Here is a 25634-nt window from a genome sequence, read left to right as displayed (position 1 = left end):
GCAAATTCCTAACATAAAAAGAGCGGGAAGAGCAACACCACTGTGGAGGAGCCGGCTTAATGCGAGCGTAAGCAGCTCATCACAAGACTGGTTCATTGCAAATCCATTTAGTGTGCAGTGCATTAATCATGCTGCAGGCTGCCAAGGTTCACCGTTTATGTTCCTCCGTAGATTACAAGAGAGGGGAGTTGGAAACTCTCTTTTAATGGCAAGGAAGCTCTCATTATGCTCCCTGCATTCACTCGTGTTTGCAATGTTGCGTGCAGTCTTAGAGTGTATGCTCACAGAAGTTGGATGTATAAGCAGCTGACTGATAGATACGTGCAAAGAATCCGCAGAGAGTCTGTCTTTGAGATTCAGCCTCCTCTGCAAGCTAAGCATCACGTTCACAGAAGTTTAAAAGGTGTATTACCGGGCCCATTTGTGGAAATAGCTTGCCGTACAGTAGATATAGATATCGTTACGGGATTCTCGGTCCTCCCATCAAACTCCCCTGGGCTCTCTCTCAATTACATACTTCTTGCAGAGCCGCGCTGAGTGGGGTTCTGACATTAAATTCAGTGCTGAGGTGATGTTACCGCATCACAAAATGAGATTGCATTACAGTAAGGTTATGTGAATTAACCCAGAAGCAAAAAATAGCACACAAATGCACCCGCCCCAAAGCACCCCCCACATGCATCCAGCTACCTCGGTGTACACTTATTGGATTAATAGTTTTCCATTACGAGCCATGCAACGGGAAAGCAGCTGATTTTCAAAAGCTATCACGATCACTTAGCAAAGTGTCACACTTGATCAGAACCAATGGCCATCCTTCGGAGCTGAGGCAAGAATACATGTATATTAAAAATAGCTGGGGCACGTGCGTTGAGCATCAAGGACCACGTGGAATTCATAAAACATCAAACACGCTCACATTATTCGTCAAGATCAGATAGGACTTAAGACAGGGTTTGATGGATGGAAGTGCCAGAGGGAAAGTCATTTCCACTAACTTCTTCTATCTGCTGTGAATAAGAAGAGGCGATGGGAAGGTGGACAGGGTTCTCCACAGCTGGTAGCGGCAATGTATGTCCTGCCGTATGTATACATCAACAAGGGCCAAAAAATAGCAGAGCAAAAGTGGAAGAAATGCACTTAACAATGGTGGTCTTACTATGTATTCAATTCACCTTTGAAATGGGGATTTGGAGCTAGGAATGACGTCACCCCCAAGTTGACTGCGTTCTAGTACATCAAGTCTAAAAACTTTATGGTGTTTGCTCCAGCCAGGTTAGCTATTATTAGCAATACCTGTTGATTCACATTACGGTGGACTTTTGCGCATACAAAAACCGTAACAACATATCCACAGATAGGAGTTTACTGTATGTATGACTTATTTAATGAGACAGAATTAAGAGACAAGTGCTAATAAATAGCATTTTACTACATCTTTTTTACTGTTGAAGCGCAGAGTGGCCAACTTGGATTTTGAGGTAGGGGTTGGTGGGGTTTTTCTGACTTTCCTAACCGGAAATCTGACTTCAGACAGGGATAAATTGAGTGCACAAATAATAATCTTTCATGGTTGTCAACCATCCCAAAGAGAAAAGCAGAAAATCCTCACATTTGAGAGGCTGCAATTTGTTTTCAAAATTAACTGAATGCAAAAAAAATTTTTTGGTTTGTCTGCTCTGGGCTACTGTAGAAACATGGTGGTGCAACCTGGCGCACTGCAGGAATAGGAACCGCTCCCTATGTAGATGTAAAGGGATCAGTCTAAGCTAACAAAAAGACAACAATTCTTAGTTACAGGTGATCATACACTAATGAAAACCTGGTTGCGAGTATAAAAAAAAAGATTCTGCTAATAGATAAAAACTGTCAGTACCAAACTGGAAGGTCACCTGGCTTCAGCTTTTCCTCCACCCCTTTCTGAAAAAAAATCACCTACTGTTTCAGACATTAATATCAACTTCAACATTACATGTTGAAATAGCAGAATAAGTGACAGGCTGCCAGACACATTGTGTGAAAGATTCACGTTGGTGTGATGTGACATCAAGGTGTAGGGCAGCAATGAAGCAATACAAACCGCTGCCTGGAGAGAAACACAAACTGTCATTTCCTGGGAGACTTCTCCATCACGGGGCACTCCTGGCCGACCTCGTCGCCTCGCATTCAGCTTTGAATTGCAATAACACGCGGCCCATAAAGAATAAGAATCACTGCAAAGTCACGTCTCTTGTGAAAGACAGTGAATGCGTGGCCGGATGGACTCCGTTAGTCATTCTTTTCATGTGACGACTGTGTCACTCACAGCTTTCTGCTGTGAAGTCAAATGCCTCCTAGAAATGTATAGCTTGAATCACATTCTGCATGGGTGACTATTAGCTGTCGAAAATGGCTATTGTGAAACTATTGTGAAGAGTCGGGATGAAATTTCCATCACAGACTGAAGCAACCTATTCAGATAGTAAAAATCCATACATTGCTCTAAATGCACAAAGCTGCTCCAAGGCTACATATCATCCTCCACTAAGTCCAGTACGTCGTCAGTTGGAATAAACCAACACTTTATGCAAGTCAGGGTTTTATCTCACTAACCAACTGTCAGTCTTATTTCAGCTTCCAAAATTCCACACATCACTCAACTTATAAAACTTGCTTTTAGAGAGACTTGGGATGACATGAATTATTCATCCTTAAACCCATTTTCTTTGGGGGGGGGGGCTTTTCATTCTAATGATGAGCTGATACTCCACCTGTTATGGATTCCATCTATTTAAGAGTTTGCAAAGGCTCTGTGTGACAGGTTCATATTACAGGCTTTCTTTCTATCAGCGCTGTGCAGGTGTTGCTCGACTTGAAGCGGAGCCCCCCTTCGAAAAAACGTGCACCGCCGCTAATGTGTTCTTGACGCCGGGGCAACAGAGGATTTGTTAGAGGAAACTAAGCTTGCCTACCGTCTTCTTTCTGAGGTTTTATCGTCAGTCATCTCTCCCTCACACCTCGGAGTCTGACTGAAAAGCCTGTTTGTACATTTTCAAGCTTCACTGTGGCTTGTGCTGATAGCGAGTATCTGTTGCTTTATTTAGGCTGCGGATAAAACTTCTTTCCCTAATGCTATTTTGTGAGCTGCTACTTTCAATATTGGTTTGGTAATCCTGTGTTGGACTGCAGCTATAGACTTAGACATTGGTAATCAAAATACTGGAATATTGGCACTGGTGCTGAGGTGAAAAAATACCTAAACAAACACAGACTGTTACAATCTGCTCCCTGACTAACCGTTTTTGAAACAGTCTCAATTTAATAGGGAATGCTTAATATTGCCTACAAAAGTAAACGAGGCCATCAGCAAGAAGATTGTTCAAATCTATAAATATATTTTTATTCTGCCACAAGTTCTGATTCCGGGGAAGTCAGATGAAATCATGCAGGTTCTTCAGCTCAGGCTTCAACGGGGCCTCACAGGCCAGATCCAGCTTCGCCACTGCCTTCAACCTGCAGTCTGAGGTTCCAGCGGGCAGTGGAGAGCTCTGCTCCCGGCAGCGTCTCCTTGTCCTGCCAGGAGCAGAGCTTTGCCTCGCTGCTCTGGCATCCCCGCTGGGAGCCACCACAGACACCACGCTGCTGGAGGCCCTGGCCGTATGCCTGGGCCCGCTGGAGGGAATGGAGGCAGGGGAGAGCCAGAACCAGAACTGACTGTCAGACCCTGATGCGCTAAAATAAAAGGTTATCTTTAGGGACTCTGGTGCTTGTAAACGCCACCGCTTTTGTCCACAGGGACAGCCAAAATCAACACAAAATTACAGCTCCTCACAGTAGCCTTAGACACAAAGTCATCCTCTTGACAGATTATTTATTTCTTGGAATATATATGACTATAAAATAATCTGATGCTTTCCAAAAACAAATATGTCGCATGGATAAGAAGATTAGTCTTTAATAAGGGGTGAAGGTGGCGGTCTTACGTAACAGAAAAGCAATTGAAGTTGATTTGTTCCAAATCCTGAAACCTTTCCTGACAAGTTCACAGCCAGGTTCATATAAGTAATTGATTTTCCAAAGCTACTGTCCTTGAAAACAACTACAGGAACTGGAATTATTTATGAAATTGTACATATGTTTGGCAATACGATGTATAGAAAGCACTTTTCTGCAGTCTGACTATTTTTAGCACATGGGAGGGCAAAAAAAAAAAAAAAAAAAAAGATGAAAGTAGCTCCCAGTTCGGTGTGGTACAGTACATGGTAATTCCATTCGCCATCCTTCAAAGCAGTTGAAAGTGAGGGCTCTGATTTATTCATAAACTGGGCTTCTTCTGCCAGAGAGCATTAGACAAAGGCAGATCACACAAAGGTAACAGTTCTGCTGAGAAAAGCAAATTACAAATCAAACCCAAGTAGAGTCAACATGTTGCACTTGCACAGGATACACTACCTGCTCCTTCAACAGCTAACAAGTACAACTTTGGAATGTAGCGACTGAGCTAACAGTTTGTTTCCATACAAACTTTAAGGCGTCTGTTGGCCGGGTTCTTTCATTTATTTCAATGCTGTGCTGTAAAATGCTCCTCCCCAGCTGGCTCTTGCAGCTCCATGTCAGAAATAACTCAACATGACTCTGGCTGCACAGCCTCCATCACGCTGCTGTCAGTCTCCATCAGAGAGTGAAGGTCACCACTCTGTCCTGCTTACCTGGCCTCCTGCAGCCCGACCACATGTCCTCACACTGCACCTCCAGCCTCCCTCTGAATCGCGCCTGACTGGCTTGAGATCAGAAAACATTGCATTTGTCTCGTGGTGATAAATCCCCAACTGCAGTATTGGCCCAGACTAATATTGAGTAGTTGCGATAATTTTGTGTTTTTGCAGGATTAAATTCCTGCCAGGCTTCATAAAAGCCTCTGAAACAATATTTGGACCATTATGGGTCAGGAAATCTCTCCACTGAATAACAGACTATTCTGTGTGTAAGGGTCAGAAGCTCTTGAAGGCATTAAATAAAAGTGTTTATACTGTAAAAAAAAACTATTTTTTTGTGGTTGAATGAGCTGTTTGAGATAGTTATGGTCAGAAAATAACTTGAGCTGAAATTATTTGTTGATTAATCTGCAACTATTTTGAGAGTCATATTCCAAGCAGAAATACCAAATACTTCTTGAATGTTAAAATCGTGCTGCTTCATCACAGACTCAGGCTGTTTCTTTTCACTGTTCATTATACAGTACAAATAAAAAGTAATGCATAGTCCATTTAAAAACTACGTAATCATGAGCCAGGACTCATTACTTTCAGCCAGCAGACCGCTGTTCAAGTCCTGTGTGAAACCAAGTCAGTGTTTACTTATTTCACCTCGGTTTGGTTGCATAAATTACGCACTTGACTAACACCACCTCTGTGAGTTACGTAACAAAAATGGTTGTTTTTTCCCAAAACACAATCTCTTCCTAAACCTAACCATGTAGTTTTGCTGCCAGAAAAAAAGTTCTGTACCGAAACCGTACGAAAAAATTAGATATCATATGAACCGTAGTATGAGAATAGGTTTACTGACTGACAATTTACAATGCTAGTTATCAGATATTAGTTTATGAGATAGGGGGATAATGTGACAAAACTTCAATACATCAGAAGACAATTTAGTGAATTAAAAATACTATTTCAGTAATCTGATTCTTCTCCTGAAGCATCTCCAAAGGTGACCTCAAATAGCAAAAAAAACATTTATCACTTGTATACATTATTGTTGAGAACCATATCTAGAAGGTCAAATGTGAGCAACCAAAGCTAAAAACTACTTAAACCAATCTATTTATTTTTCTGTTTTAGGATGGTGACACGTTTTAATCCAAGTTATTAAAGTGCACGTTCTTAGGCATCAGCCGATCAATAATATTAATAATCACACTTCCTCTCTGGATTCGTCTTAAACCGACATCAATCAAATTAAATGACAACATCTAATAAAGTATGCCGTCTCTGGTGTGCATTCCTTCATTAAGTAACCCGATCCTCTGTGACCCAAAGGTCGTTTCTAATAAAGAAAAATTACTTTTAATCTGGAGCTTGTGGGGCCTCTCATGTGTGATCTGGTCACATTTGATTGATATCTCTCCGTCCTGTCCTTCCTCTAGGCTACAGTATGATGACGCTGACAAACAACAAGATCGAAGAGACATAATAAACCTGGAGACTTAGGTGTTAAAAAATTGTTACAAATTAGCTCACTCACAAAGCAAAATATTAAAATCTGTTGAAGATTGCGGATATCAAATTTAATAAAATTTACTGTGAGGAACTTTAAACTGGTTATGAAACAGTCTCAATTTAATACTGATTGACGTTTGGCTATTTTTATAAAGTTATTCTTAATGCTTGTCATCTGTACCACCGGGTCAGATTGCGCGCAAAATTAGATAACATCATCCGAAACTCCTTTAGCTCGGACCCCAGCAGGGCTTCTGATAGCGACCAGCCAAACGCAGGTAGACCCATCTGGAGGAAAAGGGGGGCACGTGAAACCCAGAACCAGAACTGAGTGGGTCAGACTGTCAGAACATGCTGTAGTAAAATAAGAGGTTTTCTAAAGGGAGTCTGGTGCTCAGAAACGCCACCGTGTTTGTCCAAGGGGACTGCAAAAATCAACAGAAAAATGGAAGTTCCTAGTAGTAGCTTCAATAAAAAAATCTGTCAGAAGATCATTTGTGTGTTTAGTAGGGATGGACATTAGTTTAATATTTATCATTTAGTGTAATTGTGTCATGATGACATATTCATATTGTATCATTAACAATATATGTATGGTCCAATTTCATGATCAACAACATTTTTTTACATTGCACAACACAAAGATGCAAAAAATTATAGATATAAGGGAAGCTTTAATAATATTGTGATTTCCACATGCACTGCCCACACATTGCTTTTTATACACAGGCAAAACCATGAATTTTATATTTACAAAATCCCTTCACTAATGAACTTCACACCAGCGTACATCGTTTTTTTACAGCAAAACTTGAAATGAAAGGCATCATAACCACGTCTCTGTATCCACTGGCTGCCCATCTGGCCGTTGACCAACAAGGAAGTATTTCACTTGGAGAGCAGAAGCGACTGACAGATGCCAGGGCAGCAAAGCATCATTCATCAAGGTGGATGTCTCTGCTTGCATCCACCCGCGGCTATTAGGACAAGCCAAATCCCAGCCATGAGAAGAGCGGGCTGGAGCAGCACTCCGGTATCACGCAACCTGACCCCGCTAGACAACAGTCGGCTCTGGGTGTTAAACCGGCTCCATCCACTCCATACATCACTGTTATCTCTATCACCCCTGTGAAGATTAGCCTTCAACCCTGCACTACCTACTTGTTCAGACTGCCGATGTTGAGCAAAATCCCGGAGACCCCGGGCAGAATGAGGTGATAACCCCCCCCCCCCAAAAAAAGGTTTATATTCTGAAATGTGGAGGGATATACTGACATGTACAGGATGCCTTTACTTCCTACTCCAAAAAATAAATCCAGAAGATGGCACTGAATTAAAACAAGTAAGGGAGTTTCTGTGTAAAACCACATTATCAAAGCCTTTCAAATGTGCCACTTTAACACGGTTTCTCATTGTGTTCACCATTGTTGAAGGAACTGTGGATTAACCGAGTCCTCATCTAACTTGGGTTCCTCCAGAAAAAAAAAAAACACCCTAAAGCGCACCTGGAAGACACATAACTTGCATGCTCATTTTGCAAACACCGAGAATGCCAGCTGAATGAACTTCATGTTGGTAACTCAGCTGTATTTTATGCACACAGAACTGCACTCCTGGCGGAACAGGAATAAAATGATACTCCTATGAATTCGTTATGCACTGTATTGTCTCAGTGTTTTATTTTTCTTCTTGGTGGCCAAAGGCCGCCTTCCTCCGTCGTTATGTGCTGATGCGGACGTGAAGGGGGCCGTATGTATTCTCTTGATGACCCCCCCTGAGATTAATAAACGGGGCTACACGGACGTGGCAGGTTTATTAAGTCAGTGCTGGGAAATTAAGCCTCAAAGTGGAATATTAATCATCATTTCGACGGACTAAGTGACAGAGGAGAGTGATCATTGAATGGAATTTTAGGGGTGGGTGGGGAATGGGGAAGCGGGGGGCATTTGAATAAAAACGGCTGGTGGCATATTTATTGTTCTGTAGTGCCTTACTGGGTGCTGGGTGGGTGAGTGTGTGTATTTGTTGGGGGCAATTTTCCTTTTAATGAAGTTTCTGCACAAAAAAACATAATCAAACTAACACAAATGGCTCAAGACCTCTGCAGAAGGAGGTGAGGCAGTGACTAAGCACTTGAAATGTGAGCTAAACATCACAAACTGTGAGCACATCCAGGACACACACACACACACACACACACACACACACACACACACACACATATACACCAACGCGCACACAGTCACTGGATGGAACACTGTAGGTGGGCGATTCTTCTCAGGATAAGCTTTTCAATATTTGCTATCACGGTTTTTTTTTTATCAATCACTCGTTTTAACTCATATTTAGGATACTTAATTAATAGGGTATTTGTATTCGTTATCAGTATCCATTGAGGGGAAAAAAACAACAACAACGTATATCTCGAGAAGATTGCCGGCGTAGTCGGTGGAGAAAAGACATTTGAGAGGTGTCTCCACCTGATCACCCTTAGCGGTGATGGAATGAGGAGAAGAAAAGGCGCACTTCTTCCTCTACACATATGCGCCCATCTCATGTGCGTCAAACAAACGGACTTATTCTTGCATTATAGGCCAGCCCACTCTCCTCATCCATACATGTAACTGTGAGCAGCGGCGAGGCGGAATGCGCAAAAGGGATTCACGATGTTTGCCACTCCGGTACGGAATGAGTTTTAACTTTATTTAAAAAAAAAGGGTATCATCCCAATCCTATGAGGTTGACGCGCTACCTGTGCAAAAAGCCCTTGCGAGGCGAGGCGAGGCAGTGAATTACCTGGCAGATCCACGCCGAACTGTTCATAGATCGCACACTATTTTGCACACAGCACAATAACTTTGACGGATGCCTTACCTGTACCAGGAGAGGAGAGGTAGAGCAGGAGGAGAGAGGATGTCGAGCCGCACAGCCTGCAGTGTGGATGAAAGGACTGCTCGGTCCCCGGCACTGAACTCCAAAGTGCGTCTGTCTGATTTTTTTTTTTTTTTTCCACGCCAATAAAGCACAGCGAGGTTCAGACCAGCCCCCTTATATCAAACCATGTCCAACTGTTTCCTTCTCATCACCATGGCATCCGAGCTAAGAAATCCTGCATCGTGCATGCTTAGTCTTGGTGGCCTGTTTTGCATTATAAAATTATTTTTGTATCAGTTTAACGTGAAAACACAGCATATGTGCATCATAAACCTTCAGCATGTAGGTCTTCCGTTCATGAGTTCTCATATATTTTCATTTAATCCCTAACATGCATAGGTTTTTGGAACAACCACTCTTCTATGAATGGTCAAAAAGTACCCTTATTAAAATGTGTAGGTTTTTTCTCATAATAATACTTACAATGGCATAATTAATTAAAGGAGACATATCATGCTAACTAACTATTTGCCATGTACAGATATAGTGGAGTTATGTCTAACTGATCAGAGAACGAAGTTGCTTTTAGTGCATGTTAGTACGTGTTAGTGCATGTTAGTGCAATAGAGAATGCCCCAGTGACCAGCTCGCTGTCGCCGCTCTTCACTGCTCTCATACAGCGGTTGCAGTCTGCAATAGTCAGTATTTTTCAGACTTCCACATTTGTGCTTTCCAGCCTTCATAGCCCCACTGTAGTCAGGGACCCACTGTGTGTGTCACCGTAACAAATTTTTGTGGCACTTCTACTTGTGACGGTACTGTGTGACATCACAACTTCACGGAAGTCCTTATGGCTCGTCTAAAGGTGCATTTTATGAATAGGGGTTTTAGCATTTCTCAGTTGATTAAGAGTTTTGATACTTTACAGTAGAGTAAAGCATAGTATTTATATAGCACCTAGACCTGCTTTATAGTGTAAAAAGACATGGTAATCTCACTCTCTACCATATGGGACCTTGTAAGCAAATACTTGCTTATTTACACATGCAGCAGACGTGGAGCAACATTGTCAATCATTAGGAGTTGTACTTGTGTCCACGGATGAATGTAACCAATATTTTCTCTCTTCGTTCTGGACCCTATCAACTCATGAGGGTATTTAAACAATGAGCTCAAGTTCACTATAGAGCTCTGTAAAGCATAGAGGAGCTTCAGCGAATGACTCTTTGTAGGTTCATCATTATGAACAACAGCTCTCACACTGTGACATTGTCATTCGATACATTGTTTTTAGCAAAGCATCTCATACAGCCATTGAGCAGTCAGCCTTATTGGTTCTGCTGGGCAGCAACCATTGTTCTGGCTGCCCTGCTGACTATGGGTTTTGTAGTCTGTTAACGGATGTCATGATGATTTGTAGTCCTTGTTGCATCCACCTGGGGTGAGTCCACTCTATGAGTTCTAGAACTCTGATGTGACAATACCTACCTGACCAACAGAGATTATTTTATTCATATCAACACCAGTGTTGAATGACAGTCCGTTCTGCTACAAAGACGATCTTCTACACAAAACTGCAGTCTACTACAGAAAACTACAGTCTAATACAGAAAACCAAGTCTTCTACAGACAACAAAACTCTTATAGACTACCAAGTCTTCTACAGACTACCAAAGTCTTCTAGACAACCAAAGTATTTTTAAAGACTACAAAATCTTCGACAGACAGCTTAAGTCAAGACATCTAGTCTTTGACTTAAAGTCAAAGTCTCCTACAGTCAACAAAGTTCTTCTACGCACATCTACAGTCTGCTACAGACAGTGCCATGGATAGAAGATACAACCAAAGAAACTGGGGGAGATGTCCGCTACCTCCCCCAAACGTCCATCCTCTGCATCATGCTCTTGATCGTGCTAACAGGCACATGTACCATCTGACTGATCAGATACACTCTGACAGAATTCAAGAAAGGATCAGTGACTGAAAAGGCGATCCTCTGCAGCAGGTTGGACGCAGGTAGATTGAGAATGAACTACCTGCAGGAGCTTTTATAGCGCAAAGAGGAGGAATGCGCGACTGAAACCAAAAGAGCTCTGGTACCATCAAAGAGTATGAGGCTGAAATCTCCCACCTCAAGGAAAGTCTCCAACTTCAGGAGGAGAAGATGGAAGTCGCCCAGCGCCTGAGCAAGCAGGAATATAATAACATGATTGCAAGCTTTGAGGCCAAAAAACAAGTCTCTGACCAAGACGACCAGATGTCCAAGGCAGCAGTGGCAACCCAAACGCTGCAGAATGAGAACCAGAAAGTGAACCAGGTGGCGAACCAGATCCAACAGAGGGATGCTGAGATCCTGATTCTCTGCAAGGAGAAGGACGGTCTCTCTCAAAAGCTTACAGAGACCATGAACCAGCTGAACAATAAAGACGCTGAACTCCTCCAGAGAGCTGAATGCAAAGCTCTGGAGGAGAAGTTCATAGAGGACCTGGCCAAATAAGAACAGGGCTTCGAGACAAAAGAAGAACAGATAAAGGACGAGAACAAAGAACTGGAGGACCTCTGTCTGAAAATGATGAAGAAGAGTAGACGCTTCTTGTTTCCAAGAAGATGGAGGACAGAGACAGAGTTGCAGAATATGAAAAGCAAATTCCAAAAGAAGGAGCTGAAAAAAAAGAGAAGAAGGAGAAGGTGGAAAAAGCAAAGGAGGAGAAGACAGGTTTCTGGAGCTGGATGCACAACAACATGAAGTGTGACAGCGACCAAAAGGTGGAGGAAGCTGCTGGTTGTTCTGCTCAGGTAGGACAACAGTAGCTCCCCTCCTCCTCCCCCTTCACCTCTCCCCCCTCCCTCACTCCTCCATCTACCTCACCCCCTCTCTATAGTAAAAACAACACTCAGGCTAAACAAATAATAATATAATAATAATATAATAATTCATGTTGCATTAAAAAATATATTCCAAAATGTATTTAAAGGTGCAGCTTTAATCAGGAGCTGGTTATGTAATCAACTCTGTTATTCTTATAAAAAAAACATGTGACATTCATCACTGACAGGCTCATGATTATTTTAAATTTAAGCATTCTTCACAGGTTATTATCAACGTACGGTTAGAAAAAAAACACCCAACACTTCCAAATGGAGCTAGCCTTAGCTAGCCAGCGCACCAACACACACGTAAATGGTGTCATATAGGTTCTACAGTAAGCATTTGTCCAGTATACAGTAATAATGCTGTGAAAACTACAGAAACTTGTTACAGTGTACTGTATACCTAAAATATCGGCGAGCAAGCTAACTAGCTATTAAGTAGAGAAATGTCATTATTATGACGGATGCTGATTCACATGATTGTCATCAAAATGTAAATGGATGTTAATCATCTATCAGTTCTGCAATATCAACATTTTTGAGGTTAGAAACTATAGACAACACATACATGTATCCAATGTGAAATATTCTGTCAGTGTAAAATTAAGTGCTGATGTGAATCAGTTGAATACTGTACAAGCTGACACAGTAATTCATAAGGAACAGAGATCCCTATAACAGAATATTGGAGCAGTGATTTGAATAATGAGTGAAACTTAATCTTCCTTAAAAAACAAAAAGGGAGCCTAATATTTTTTTGGATGGAAGGATTAAAAATATTGCCAAATCAATCATCAGTTAACAAATATTCACACCCCTCTTTCAGTTTATTCAAATAAATCAGTACACGCTAAATTCACGATAAGACCTTGAAGACTGGATGCTGGATCCTTAATGTGGATGATAAAAATGGAAAGTCGTACAGAATTTCTATTTGATTTATTAAAACCCGCTGAAGAAGGGCATCTTGCCCAAAACGCCTGTGTGGCAATTTAAAAAAAATGTCAAATTTGAGTGCTATCCTCCTAGTATTCACTTTTTTATACAAATAAATCAAACATCTGACTCTGAGTCTGAATGTCCTTCCACTCTGGACCTCAAACCCAAATGAGGGTGCTGCACTTCAACCACTTTGAGTCACCACTTTCACACCACTTGTCCTCTGCTGAAGCTTGATTCATTTATTTGTCTCCTTTGTTTAATTCAAGGTAATGACTTTGAGCCTCACCGATTTTTTAATTGAGTTCTGTGCGAGAAAAACAGCTTCTGACTAAAAACAAACAAAACAACACACAAAGATAAAAGTTAAGTGGATTAAAAATACTTGAGATAATTAAAAACGCACATGAATAAAAAGAGAAGAGGGAGCCTTGAAACCATGTGTTAACATTAAAGAACACGGGTTGTGAATGATAAACAACTGATATGATTAGGCTCTTTATATGAGAGATTACAAGGGGATGGAGTAAAATATGGAACAATTGTACCACTTCTTGGTTAAGTCATTTTCATTTTCACATTAAAAGTTAACCCAGAATATCTTTCTGTCCATTGGAACACCATTTTTACAATTTAAAATGTAGCAGCCTTCTCAAATTTCTACACTTCACCATGCTCTGGTCAAATTCTATTATACAGCATCCGCATTAAAATAACCTGAGATGTGACATGTTTTTTTTTGCAGGGGGCTTTTTCTCCTTGTCCAGACAATGGAGAGCAGGCATTTGGTTTCTGGCCTCATTCTGAGGACCTTGACCGGTAAAGCAGCGCAAAGAGAGAGAGAAAAAAAGTCATTATCTTTACAGATGATAACTCCAGGGGCCATTCATGTAAGGACAAATCCCAGAGGTAGGTCCTCCTGCAGTAGGCACATGATTATCAATAGAGTCAACTCCCTTCTGGAATTCCAACCCCCACCCCCCAAAAATAGAAAGGAAGGAACGAGGGTAGATTCCAGTTTCATGATCTGTAGAGAATGTGCTCTGGATCCAGGAATACAAACTACACCAAGGGCAAATATGCAGTTATCAGAAGCGTCTACATAATTAAAGTATTCATTTCATGTAATTACTGCCTAATCCGGTGGGACACCAAGTGTTACATTATGAACTTCCTGATATTGAACAACCTGGGTAAGTGTTGCAGAGCACAGTAATATTAGATGGGTTCAATCATATAGTGACGTGCTATGCAGTTCTTATCCGTGTTCTGAATCATGAGATCATGTTCAGTAAAATTGTGTGTCACTGAACAGAACCGGACTGAACTAGTGAACTGAGGATGGAGAATTCAGTTGGATAAAGATACCGATCACAAATAACAGCTGTATGCAACCAAGAATGTGGTTTATAAATGTCTAATTGTACTGAAATGAAAAGAAGAAATAATAAAAGTAGGAAATATGAATTACACTGCAAATTAAAAACTATTGACAAGAAGATATCAGAAGATATAGACTACAATTGTAGTGCAAAAACAAGATAAGACAAGGTATAATACAAGCATAACGTGCAAATATTTATTTTAGATTTGTAGCCCAAGGCCTAAAGTGAGAAAAAAATAGAAACAAATCTTTTAAAGGTCTCTATACACAGAAAAAATGAACTTGAATCTCTAACTCACAGTGTCCTTGACAAACTTATCGTTTCAATGATTTGGTTTAGTTTGTTCATCCAAAGGATTAGCTCTTTTCACACTAGTGACCTTTTTTACCTCATTGCCCGTCAGTTATTGTTCGCATAGAAGCATGTTCAGTTTTCTTTCTATTCGTATGTAGAGTATGGAGGTGGCTCCAAGAGAAACATCGGTTATCTTTGGTCCAAATCAGAGCTAAGAAGTTGATTTATATTGAGATTTTTAATGTGCAAAAAAAGGCAAACAGGGTGTTGTAAAAAGATGTATATAGGCTTGTCTTCCAGGTGAATTGTCATCACTGTCATGTTGCTAGGCAACCAGCAGAGACTTCAAAAAGTTACTGCTGCCAGCCAAGAAACAGTCAGAGAAATACAGTAACTCCTGTGATGCTACAGCATATTAGTCTTTGTGCTAAGCTAAGCTAAGCTAACTGGCTGCTAGTCTTTTAGCGGTTTTAGAGATTTGGACAACAAAAAGCACTTAAATTCATGGAAAGATCAAAGTGTTAACATGTTTAAAGAATCAACGCTGCAAAAGACTTGTTTGTCTTTCTGGTCAACAATGTTCAAGTCCTCCACTCTGTATATAGCACCTCATGGACTAACGTTGCCAGGGAACATCATCTGCATAGAAGTTTACTCCAAAATGTACCAGGCAAAACCATTAAGCAGTAATTAAGCTTTATTAAACTGATAAAGCTCTTCAACATAACAAATTTCATCCATGATTGTCACAGCTGAGTACTGACTCATTTTTAGACATCTCATTGTCGTCATTAGAGTGTGAACAAATGGTCCTTTTTTGGCACCGCCATAGACTGTTTTTGACTAGTTGCTGAAAGCAAAAACACTTAGAACGCTTTAGTGCCACCTGCTCTGCACTTGAAAGTTTGGTAATGCTACCAACATACTTTAAAAAGTATATTGTCTGTACGGTTGTGTATGTGCTGTTCGAGCTGTATACCTGTGCGTAAGACAGTTTGACACATTTTCTTTAAGCAGTGTCAGAGACCCTTTATATTCCAAACAAAGACCTAGCTTAGCGCTGAATCGGCTGCTGTTATGAAACAAAGGACGGTTTAGTGCTAAATTTCAACCAAATCTCATCGATTGACTGTGAGGAGAAAACAAGACAGCTGCCTTTTGATGATCTCATTGTCATTTGCATAATTACATTCATTCAACAAGGGCTAAATTGAAAACATGAAGGGCAAACACTTGTGCTATCCACCACTTTAATTTTGGAGCCAGAGTACGAGCTTGCGTCCTTTTAATACTCTCCAGCTCCATTATAGTGACGCATAATGCACCTTGTCATTTATTCCATTGTTGTGTGTTTAAAACACAATATCTAAAAGTGCTTACTCACCTATCACCCTAACTGTGTACTGCACAGCACGTTCATAATTATAATGTATGGTATTTTAATATCCGATGCAATATGAGAATCCTGCTGCTTTGTGTCTCTCCCTGAACATCTGTTGTACTTTGTGATTATTTGATATCAACTGGGTGAGATTTTCTCTTTATTGCACATTTCTAAAAAGAATCACAAGGTTATTATTACAGGAAACTGTCAAGCAAGAATCGTTAATGATTTATTGCATCCATTTTCTTTATCTTTTTTAGAGAAATATGTAAGGGAAGCCGAGTGTATTAATACAGCACATTTCATACACAAAGGAAATTCACAGTGCATCACATAAAGCATGAAAAGCATTAAACATACGAAACACCTGAAAAAGGAAAGAAGACAATTCATTAAAAGGAAGAATAAATAAGATGATTAAGAAAAAAAAAAAAAACCATTATGGCTGTTTTAGTTCCATTGTGCGTCCGTATGTCCAACCTCTAAATAGATTCCCATACAAGTAAACAGCATTCTCAATTACATGTCCAGGGAAACGTATTTTCTCCCTTATTACGGTTGCAGTTTAAAACATGTGGTTAATGTTGTAAATTGAAACAAAACAAAAATACTACAAAACTACTTGGTTAGATTTAATAAAAACATCATGATTTGGTTTAAAATAAGTAGGATATTTTACATTATATAAGACAAACGAATTAGAATACATTTTACTTTTACACCTAAGTAGAACAGCGGCCTCCTGGCTGAAAGTAACAATACAATAATTAACTTTTGTTGTTATGTAATTAGAAGAATAATGTGTTTTCTTACTGGGTAATGAGTGATTGATTACAATTGCTAAGGAACTTGCACAACACTGGAAAAAAGTATTGACATACAGTGACAGTTTTCATTGTCCACTCAAAGTTTCTTGGACAACATGAGGTTTCAGTATAATCAGCTATCTTCCTCATGTGGGATACAGTAGGTTTCTTTCTGTGACCATTCCAGATACTACGAATCCTGGTATGATTTTTGTGTGACATATCCAGTGTCCTGTGTGCTGTTAGTAATGATTCATAGCATGTCCTCCCACTAGCTGTGAGTAACATTTCAGAGGAAATAGACAAATCAGAGATGCTTTTTATAACCAGACCTTTCAATCTGGACCTGACCTGTCTGTAATAAGTGACACCCAAGCCTGGCCATGAAATTTATGTGCTGCCTCAACAAATTGCTTCACATGGGACCAGAGGAGAGCCTTTCCTTTCCTGGCAGATAAAACCCACAGAGACAGTCTTCTCATACTTTAACTTCAAGCTGTTCCCAGCTTTTACTCCCCACCCTCCAAAGTTAAAGATGATCACATGAATGCTTTTCCTATAAACAGCTGTGCAACTGAAAAGGAACATAATGACTGTGATTGTATAAAATCCCACCACCATTTGTCATATTATTATAGCTGTTGCAGTTTTAATCAGAAAACCACTCGGTAATGTGTCTGTGGTGGCTTCCTCTATTGCCTTAAGTCATACTTCTGTCTTATTACATCTCTGAAATTTTATTTGCTTGCTGAGGCAACACAGGTTTCTCCCCCTAATTGTCTCTTCAGGGAGAGGGCTCTTCATGTGTGAAGGAAAAGAGCAAACATGGGCTTTTTGCCCATTTTATCTGGCCACAGACAAGACAAGGTGACTAACAGTAGGAATAGGAGTTTTGGGTAGCAATCTTCGCTGATGTTGTAATCTCCGATCTCAAAGACACACACACTATACAAGATAAAAGGCTAAACACCGACAAGAAATGGTTGGAGAGACGCAGTTACATCTATTTTTCTAATCTTCTCAGATTTTAAGAGTCAGTTTTAACTTCTATTAACAGCCCATTGATAGCTAACGTTAGCCTCAGGGGCTAGAATCTTTACCATTGCTTGGAAACACCTGCTCCGGCTTTCCTCTCCCGTTGGCTTTTATGGTCGTGCTTGAAATAGTAGTGATGTTTGCGTCCAGATTTTAACTCCTAAGTACTAAACATATTTTCAGTTAATGGGGGCAGCCTTGAATCAACAAAATGTTTTTGAGGTTGAAGACTGTATCTGTAAACCACTAAATTACCGGCCAATCTCTGTTGAACATCCGTACCGACCAAGGTCCCCGACCGGATTAATCGGGGATAAATCGTCCCCAAAAGTCTTCTAGTCTGAGCCCGGCCTAAATTAAACTCTATTCTAAGCATAATTGGAGAAGAAATTCTGAGATGTAACCCTACTGATACTGTTGTCTGTCCGATACTGACACGAATAGCTAGATCGCTATTGATGACTATAAGCCGATCTGGTATCTGATACCACTATTTTATAAATAACAATTCAGTACATTATATCTGTGAAATGCAGAGATATAAATAAACTGAATTTTTATTTAATCATCTTAATTGTAATATTACTTGTTACATTTTGTTAGGAAAGTAATGTTCAAGTCAAGCCTGATGTTTCTTTATACATATAAGAATAATTCCAGTCACTTCCCCACAGTGAGGTTTACAGCATATTAATTAAACACTGATATCGGATCGGTAGTCGGTATCCGCCAATAACCAAAGCCCATAATCAGTGCATCTGTAGTAGAATGTGAGGTATAATAAAAAAAGTGCAAGAATATATATTTCATCTTTAGTTTGGCCGGATAGAGGAATAGCTTATGTTTTGATCATACTGTCATTCATATTGTATAGGAAGAGCTCAAGAGACTTAATTCTAGTACATACTGTAGTTGTGAGGAGTAACTCTTTGCATCGACTCTCAATTTCCTAGAAGAACCCAGACATAATGCTAATTATGGTGAAAATCAAGTGGAAATACATTTCCTTTTATTTTCACTATCTGCTGCTTCATACATACGCCACATGCTCACTGTACATTTCTATTCACATCTGGTTTTATGAGAACCAAGCCAGTGGAAGCAGTGTCCAGTGGGACACAATATGCACTCCCTACCTTTGTAGGAGTGTGCAGTATGTGCTGTTCTAGATTGAGAGGTGATGGACAGTGCATCATTTTTTCATGAAAAGCTAACCTTGTGCCTCGTGTCTGTGCCATCTTGACATGCCACCCCCAGAGTACCAGTGAGGCTTCTCTGGGCAGGAGAGAAAGTGTTCCTTCTGAAGCACAGCAACGGATACTCAGCCTCATCTCCTCTCACAAATCTACATTACACACAACAGCTGATGAGGCTCTGAGACAATCTGCCTGAAGGGAAACAATTAGTAACAACTTGGAGAAAAAAGATGTGTGTAACCTTGAATTGACAGAATGTGATTTTCTCCAAATGTGCAATAATTGTAATGTAATTTTTTTTTTTTAATGGATTCAAGATTTTACAAAGTGGGTTGTTTCTTGCCAGCAGTATCAATTGTCATTCTGGTTTGTATCCAAAGGTGTCGTCGGCAATCCCTCCTGAGAACTGTTAAGTGGACTTTTAAGCCCATTATAGATTTATTTCTATGTCGTTTTTGGTTTTTGCCATGACCACAATCATCATAATTGTAGCTGGAAGGGTACTCTGAGCGCAGAGACCCACAAGGGACGTTTCCACAAGTGAAAAGAAACACTTGAATACTCTGTGATTCAGATCTGCTACAGAATTTTATTGAGTTCTTCCGTGGCCCATGTCACACCTTTCCACCAAGTTTCATGATAATCTGGTCAATAGTTTTTTCCATAATCCTGCTGACAAACAGACGTACAAACAAACCAAACCGAAAAAATATAACCTCCTTGGGGGAGGTGAGAAGGCTTAGCCATATTGGGTAAAGTGTTTTTTCATAATGGAACCGAAGGTCGCACATTTAAGCCCTTGTTGAGCACAGTCCAAACCTTTCCAATAAACTCTATAGACTAATCCATAAAAGTAGGCAGAAAAACCATAATCCTTAAAATGCGATTGAAAGAACAGCTGCTATTACTGATCTTAAGCAGGTACAATGCGTACTATATGCACACCTTTGTTTACTGTATTATTATCCTAATATTTTCTAACTAGCAACAAATACATAATATGAATGAAGCTCGTGGGAGCGTCATTCATTTTGCAAATAATTGGTCATAAAACTAAATAATTTTGACCTGATGATGGCGCTATATGGAAAGTTAAAGGACCACCAAAGTTGTTATAATTCATCTTAAAGTGAATGCAAGCCACTTTATATATTGGTCAAAGGGTGATGTTACAACTTCCAGGTTCGTCATATGATTCCATTGGGCCCCAAAATATTTTTCCCATAGATTTACATTGGGAAAGAGACGTCTGTAAATCAGCAGATTATTATTTTTTGGGAACAAATTTAGTCCTGATTGCTACATGTTAACTAAATCAGCTGCATACAGTTCCCAAACACAAAGACGAGAAATTTGCTTTCATTTTTGTTAAGGATTATTATAAATGATTCTGTGGAACTTATCCTGTTGAGTGAAGTCTAATGTGATCATATTAATAGTATTTATTCTCCTAAAGCTATTGTCTAGCAAATTATGGACAGTTGTTAAAAGAGAAAATAACATCTACTCAAGCATATGATGTCTTCACCTCTCGAAAGGGGTAATTACTGACCGTCAACATACAACCAAACATTCATGGTTTTACTACCAGTGATATTGTGTGTAGACCAGTGAAAAAGTCTAGGCTTATGTTCATAGGCCAGCCAATCAGTCTAATGCTATGACCCCCCTACCATAACACCAACAATAGATGGGTATGGAAAAAGTCAGTAATCCTTACGCACACCAAAATTAAGCCCACTTGTTCCCCAGTATGCTATATATATCACCAGCCAAGGGGGACCCCTAACCCAGTACACCAAAATGGTCAGTAATCATGAAGGTGATGACAGGTAACTCTGCAGACCTCGCTGCACTACATTGTGAGATCTAGCAGTTCTCTCTCTCTGGTATCAGATACCATTATTTTAATAAATAACCATTCAGTACATTCATATATATGTATTTATCAGTTTGTTTTACAAAGTTAGGAAAGCAAGGTCGAAGTCAACTCTGATATTTCCTCACACATAAAAAATGATCCAAGTCACTTCCACATAGTGAGGCATACAGCCTATTAATTAAACTGGTATGTGTTCGGTACTCTGCATTGGCCCAAAGCCCAGGATATCCCTGACCAGGACTGTTTCACCTTTCAACAGACACATAATTACAATATTAACATTCTATAATTCTTCACAAGAACTTAATTGATGATGATTACTTTAACATTACTACCGTATTAGTAGCACCTTTGAAAAGTGGGATGTGTGCCAATTACACCTCATTTCTAAAATGTTCATTCTAACCACTACAGTGTAAATTAAATCTGATAATTTGAACTACACTTCAAGTAACTTTCTTGTAGAAAGAATTAAAAGCAAGAAGACCGTCACAGAAGAAGACCGTTTGTGCAATAGGTAGAAATAAATCAGTTTAGCTTGGAGGGAATTAACTAACAGTTTGGTTTCTTTACTTACATTTCCATCAATTCTTTTTTTTATGATAATCATAATTTAATGAGACTTTGTGCGTGTTTAAGCCTGTATATTTTATGATGTGTATATTTCACAACATAATTTACACATTGGCTGCTCTTCGGATGAATTCTAAAAACTTTTAAATAGGCCTTGGTATATATACACAATTAGGTTAGCATGTCAGCCACTGCTATAGCCTGCGTTGGACAGACGCTCCTGGTATCATGGGGGCCAACTGGTTTCCCAATTCCCCGTCTGATCCCATGCAGAAACACGGTAAAGATAAAACAGAAGCAAGGTATACGGCGAGCCAGAAACCCCGGCATGACAGAGGAGGGAACACCGAGGCTCATTAACAGCAGCCGCCTGGACTGATCCCAGTACTCAGTCTGGGGAGTAGGAGCCAACTCGCTCCATTAAGGGGAAGAGAGAGACTTCTAAAGGGCATGACCATCTGGAGCGAGCTTCACTTGTTTTTTTCTTTTTGTAATGGGTGGGAGGCAGAGCCCAGACTCATCAAGCAGGTTGATAATCAGGTGCCACCGGAGCTCATTCATGTTGCTCTGTTTCGGGTCAATTGTGGCCGCTGGTAAAATGTAGCAACTGGATGAAATTAAATGAGGAAAAAAAAGAAGCTTTGAGGTGATATTTATGCAGAGTGGGTGTGCTGTGAAAAGCCCAGCGTTGGTGACATATCTCTTTATATGAATCCAAAGCAGTCCAATCGTTCAAAGCAACGGGACTACATGTCAGATAGAAGTAGGACAAGTTTTTTAAGTAGGGATAGGTGCAACTAACTCTTTTCCCTCAGTGTCCGGGAAATAACAGGGGGATGGTGCAGGGACAGGTGAGAACAGTGCTGAGATGACATTTGTCCCCTGAGGACAAATGGCTGCATATGAAAAATTGATATGGGGCAGAAAATAGACCTTGAGTTAGATATAGAATAAGGGTGACCACGAGACTAGGGATCCAAATTATAGCAGCACAATTTACCCAAATTAATTGTTCACTGGCGCAGGAGCCTGGTATCAGTAGCTAAGCACACAATTACAAAGACACGAGGTCGGGCTTGTTTAAGGGTACATCCAGTACAAAACTAATGAGGACTGACAAGCTGATTGATCGCACGGTCCTGAAGCTATTTGTCCATCCCCCTGCAACTAGTCATTTGATGAGAAAAAGTGTCTGGGTTTGAGAAATATAAGATGAATGAAAGAAAGGTTGTAATGTTATTTTCTGTGAAATTAAGGAATGGATGTTCCTTAGAAACGATCTGCCCCGTAACATATTGTCACCAGTGTTGCTCGAACCCCCAGGAGTCCGAAAAAAAATAATTACCTCTTCAGAATTACATCACATTATACATGAAGTGCCCTCAAAAACGATGCTGCAGTTACCCCATTGTTTCCCAACTCAGGGGAACTGTTCAGCACTCTCACAAATGACAGCCAGCCTTAATAAGTCTGCCGGCAACCACGCTGCATGGAACACTACTTCCGCGCTCAGATCCGCGCTCAGGGCAGATACATAGATAATCAAAGCGTGACAGCAGGTTTTACATTTCAAATAACCCACGGTGCATTACCGGCAGTTATTTACAGTGTAAGCACTGCTCATTCATTTTTAAACAGGCCCTTAAGGTCTGGTTGACAGACAAAGGGGGCAAGCAAAAAGTAGGGGAATGAACTGTTGTTGTTTTTTCAACTCACACAATATGAAACACAGTAATGGCACCGAGCAAAGTGCTACGGCATGCATTATTAATGCGTTGATGACGCAATATGTAAAGGTCATAGCCACTGTCTCTGCACACAGTCATTCATCATAATGGTGTCTCCATGTACGATGATATACAATATTGGCGTCCAGTTTGAGAGATTTAGCAAATGCCTTTATTCGAAACAACCATTTAGATGCACGTGTTGCTAAAGATTCATACATCTAACTCTTCCAACCCTATTGGTAATTGATTATCTATTTCAATATTATTTTTTGCTCCGTACTTGTCGTTTCAAGTGAAATCCCCACAGGAGATGCAGAGACAACTTGGCAGATGTCTTTTCTTGCCATGAACCCGACGCCACTGGGAGTAGCGGGAGCCCCAGACGCCGCAAATGAGACCAAGCAGCTGCCACGTCTCCATCCGCCAACCCGCCATTGTTGGGAATGGTAGTCGGGCTCGTACGTGCAGATGCGCTCTGTCCCGTACCTGGTGATCCTCCCCTCTGCTACAAGCTTTGTGATCTCATTACCCTAGTGTGTCTCATTAATTCCCGTCAGGGCCGCGTGGCCCGCCTCTATAGCGCTGTCACCACCTCGAAGAGATCCTGCAGCCGCCGCACGCCAGCCCCTGGACCTCCAAACAAAGCAGGGGGCGAGGAGGGGAAGCGGTGGCCCGTGTAGCAGCCACAAATCATTGATGAGGGTCAGAGTATCTCAAACTGTGAGAACTCACCTTGGGCTCGGCTTCTTGCAGCTCTATAAATGAAGACCATTGTGCTCTCTGATGGATGGACTGCAACAACATAGAAGAGAATTGTCCGTAGGTTCACACATTATATGAGAGAATATTTTCTTTAAATGAGTGGTACATTCAGGGGATTATTTTAGTTATCACTTGCTGCACTAAACATGCATAGCTGATGCTGACATGATGAGGTCAATCATACTAATTGAACGAGATGGAGCTGCTGCTTGACTATGTTATGTGTTGTGTAATGAGGGTGCTAATGATGCTTTAAAGTGTTTATTGAAATGCTCGCCACATAGCGCTACCTTCACCCTTTTATTACAGAGCTTCATGACCAACTTCAATATCTTCAAATGACAACATTTGTCATCCTGAATGCACAGAAGGAAGTCACCCCACTGCGACTGAGTTTTGCAAAGTGAAACACACAGAAGCTGTAGAGATGGTGAGAATGCTTTCTTCTTAAATAGAAATATGAGGAAAAATATGAATTTTTCAAAATAAATTATATGTGATGAAACAACGTGGCTCATGGCAGGGCATTTAAATAGCATGCCACTTTTTAAGGGTATCCCGCTTGTTAGTTTCCAAATTTTAAACTATTTCACGATTAATTTTCCACCACGTGTTGTCAATATAAAACAACTTTTTGTGTTCCAGTTAACTCCATGTGAAACTGTCCCGGTTATGTTTAAGTTAAAGAACTACGATTACGGTTACAGTTGTGGCCACATAAAATAGTTATCTAGGGTAATGAAAATAACATTATGGTTGGCTTAAAATGATTACGGAAAATAAAAAGATAGCATGCAAAATGACTTCAGAAATTGTCTAGTTATTCATGATTTTCACGATTGAGTAAGAACAGGTTGGATAGTGTCTTAACAACACCCTGCCACTTTTTTTTTTTATCTCAAAGTGAGTAAATAAAATATTTTGCAGTTTGTATAATATGGGTTAAATTTGAAGATCCAAGTGTTAATCATACAAAAAAGTCAATAAATACTAATGGAACGAGCAAAGTTGAAATTTTGACTTTACATTGTGTGTTTTTTTTATCACTGTCATCAATTTATGCATTGAGTAGTCCTGCAGGGTAAGGGACAGGTTTTTAATAAATTGACAGGTTAAATTTATCTGATGTATTCTGTCGATAGATTGGAAAGAAAGAGAAAACTTCCAACATTTTCTTATTATTCCAAAACGGTTAGCCTCAACACTAACTGCTTAGTCCCACTAGATAAAAATCGTTAGTTGTCCAATTAAATCTTAATGCCACAATTAAATCGTTAAATTAAAACTGTTATTATGATCAGCTAAATGGGAAATGTTGATGATTGGTTTAAACTAGTCAGCAATCCGTTAAATTGTCTTATCACTGGTGTTTCTTGCCCAAAAAATTTGATAATGCTTTAGATAAACAATGTTTAAATAAGTCAACACATTGCTTTATTAGAAGAGTTTAGTTATGTTTTTTTGGGCTGTATTGTAAATTCAGGTAAATTATGTGTCACCCTTTTGGAATAATATTTTACTACATATAAAGAGTTCACCAAGACTTCCAAACTTGCTAGCACATATAAGAAAAACAGCAGCAGCATCCACCTGATGGGGGTTTCATGATGCAGTCACAACATATTCAAAACCTTTAACACATAATTTCCATGCACACCCCTTCTACCGATTTTCTGTATGAAAATGAGCTTTTCATGCCATGT

Source organism: Anoplopoma fimbria, chromosome 17 (assembly GCF_027596085.1).
Source record: "Anoplopoma fimbria isolate UVic2021 breed Golden Eagle Sablefish chromosome 17, Afim_UVic_2022, whole genome shotgun sequence".
NCBI classification, from domain to species: domain Eukaryota; kingdom Metazoa; phylum Chordata; class Actinopteri; order Perciformes; family Anoplopomatidae; genus Anoplopoma; species Anoplopoma fimbria.
Note: the sequence above shows the minus strand (reverse complement) of the source record.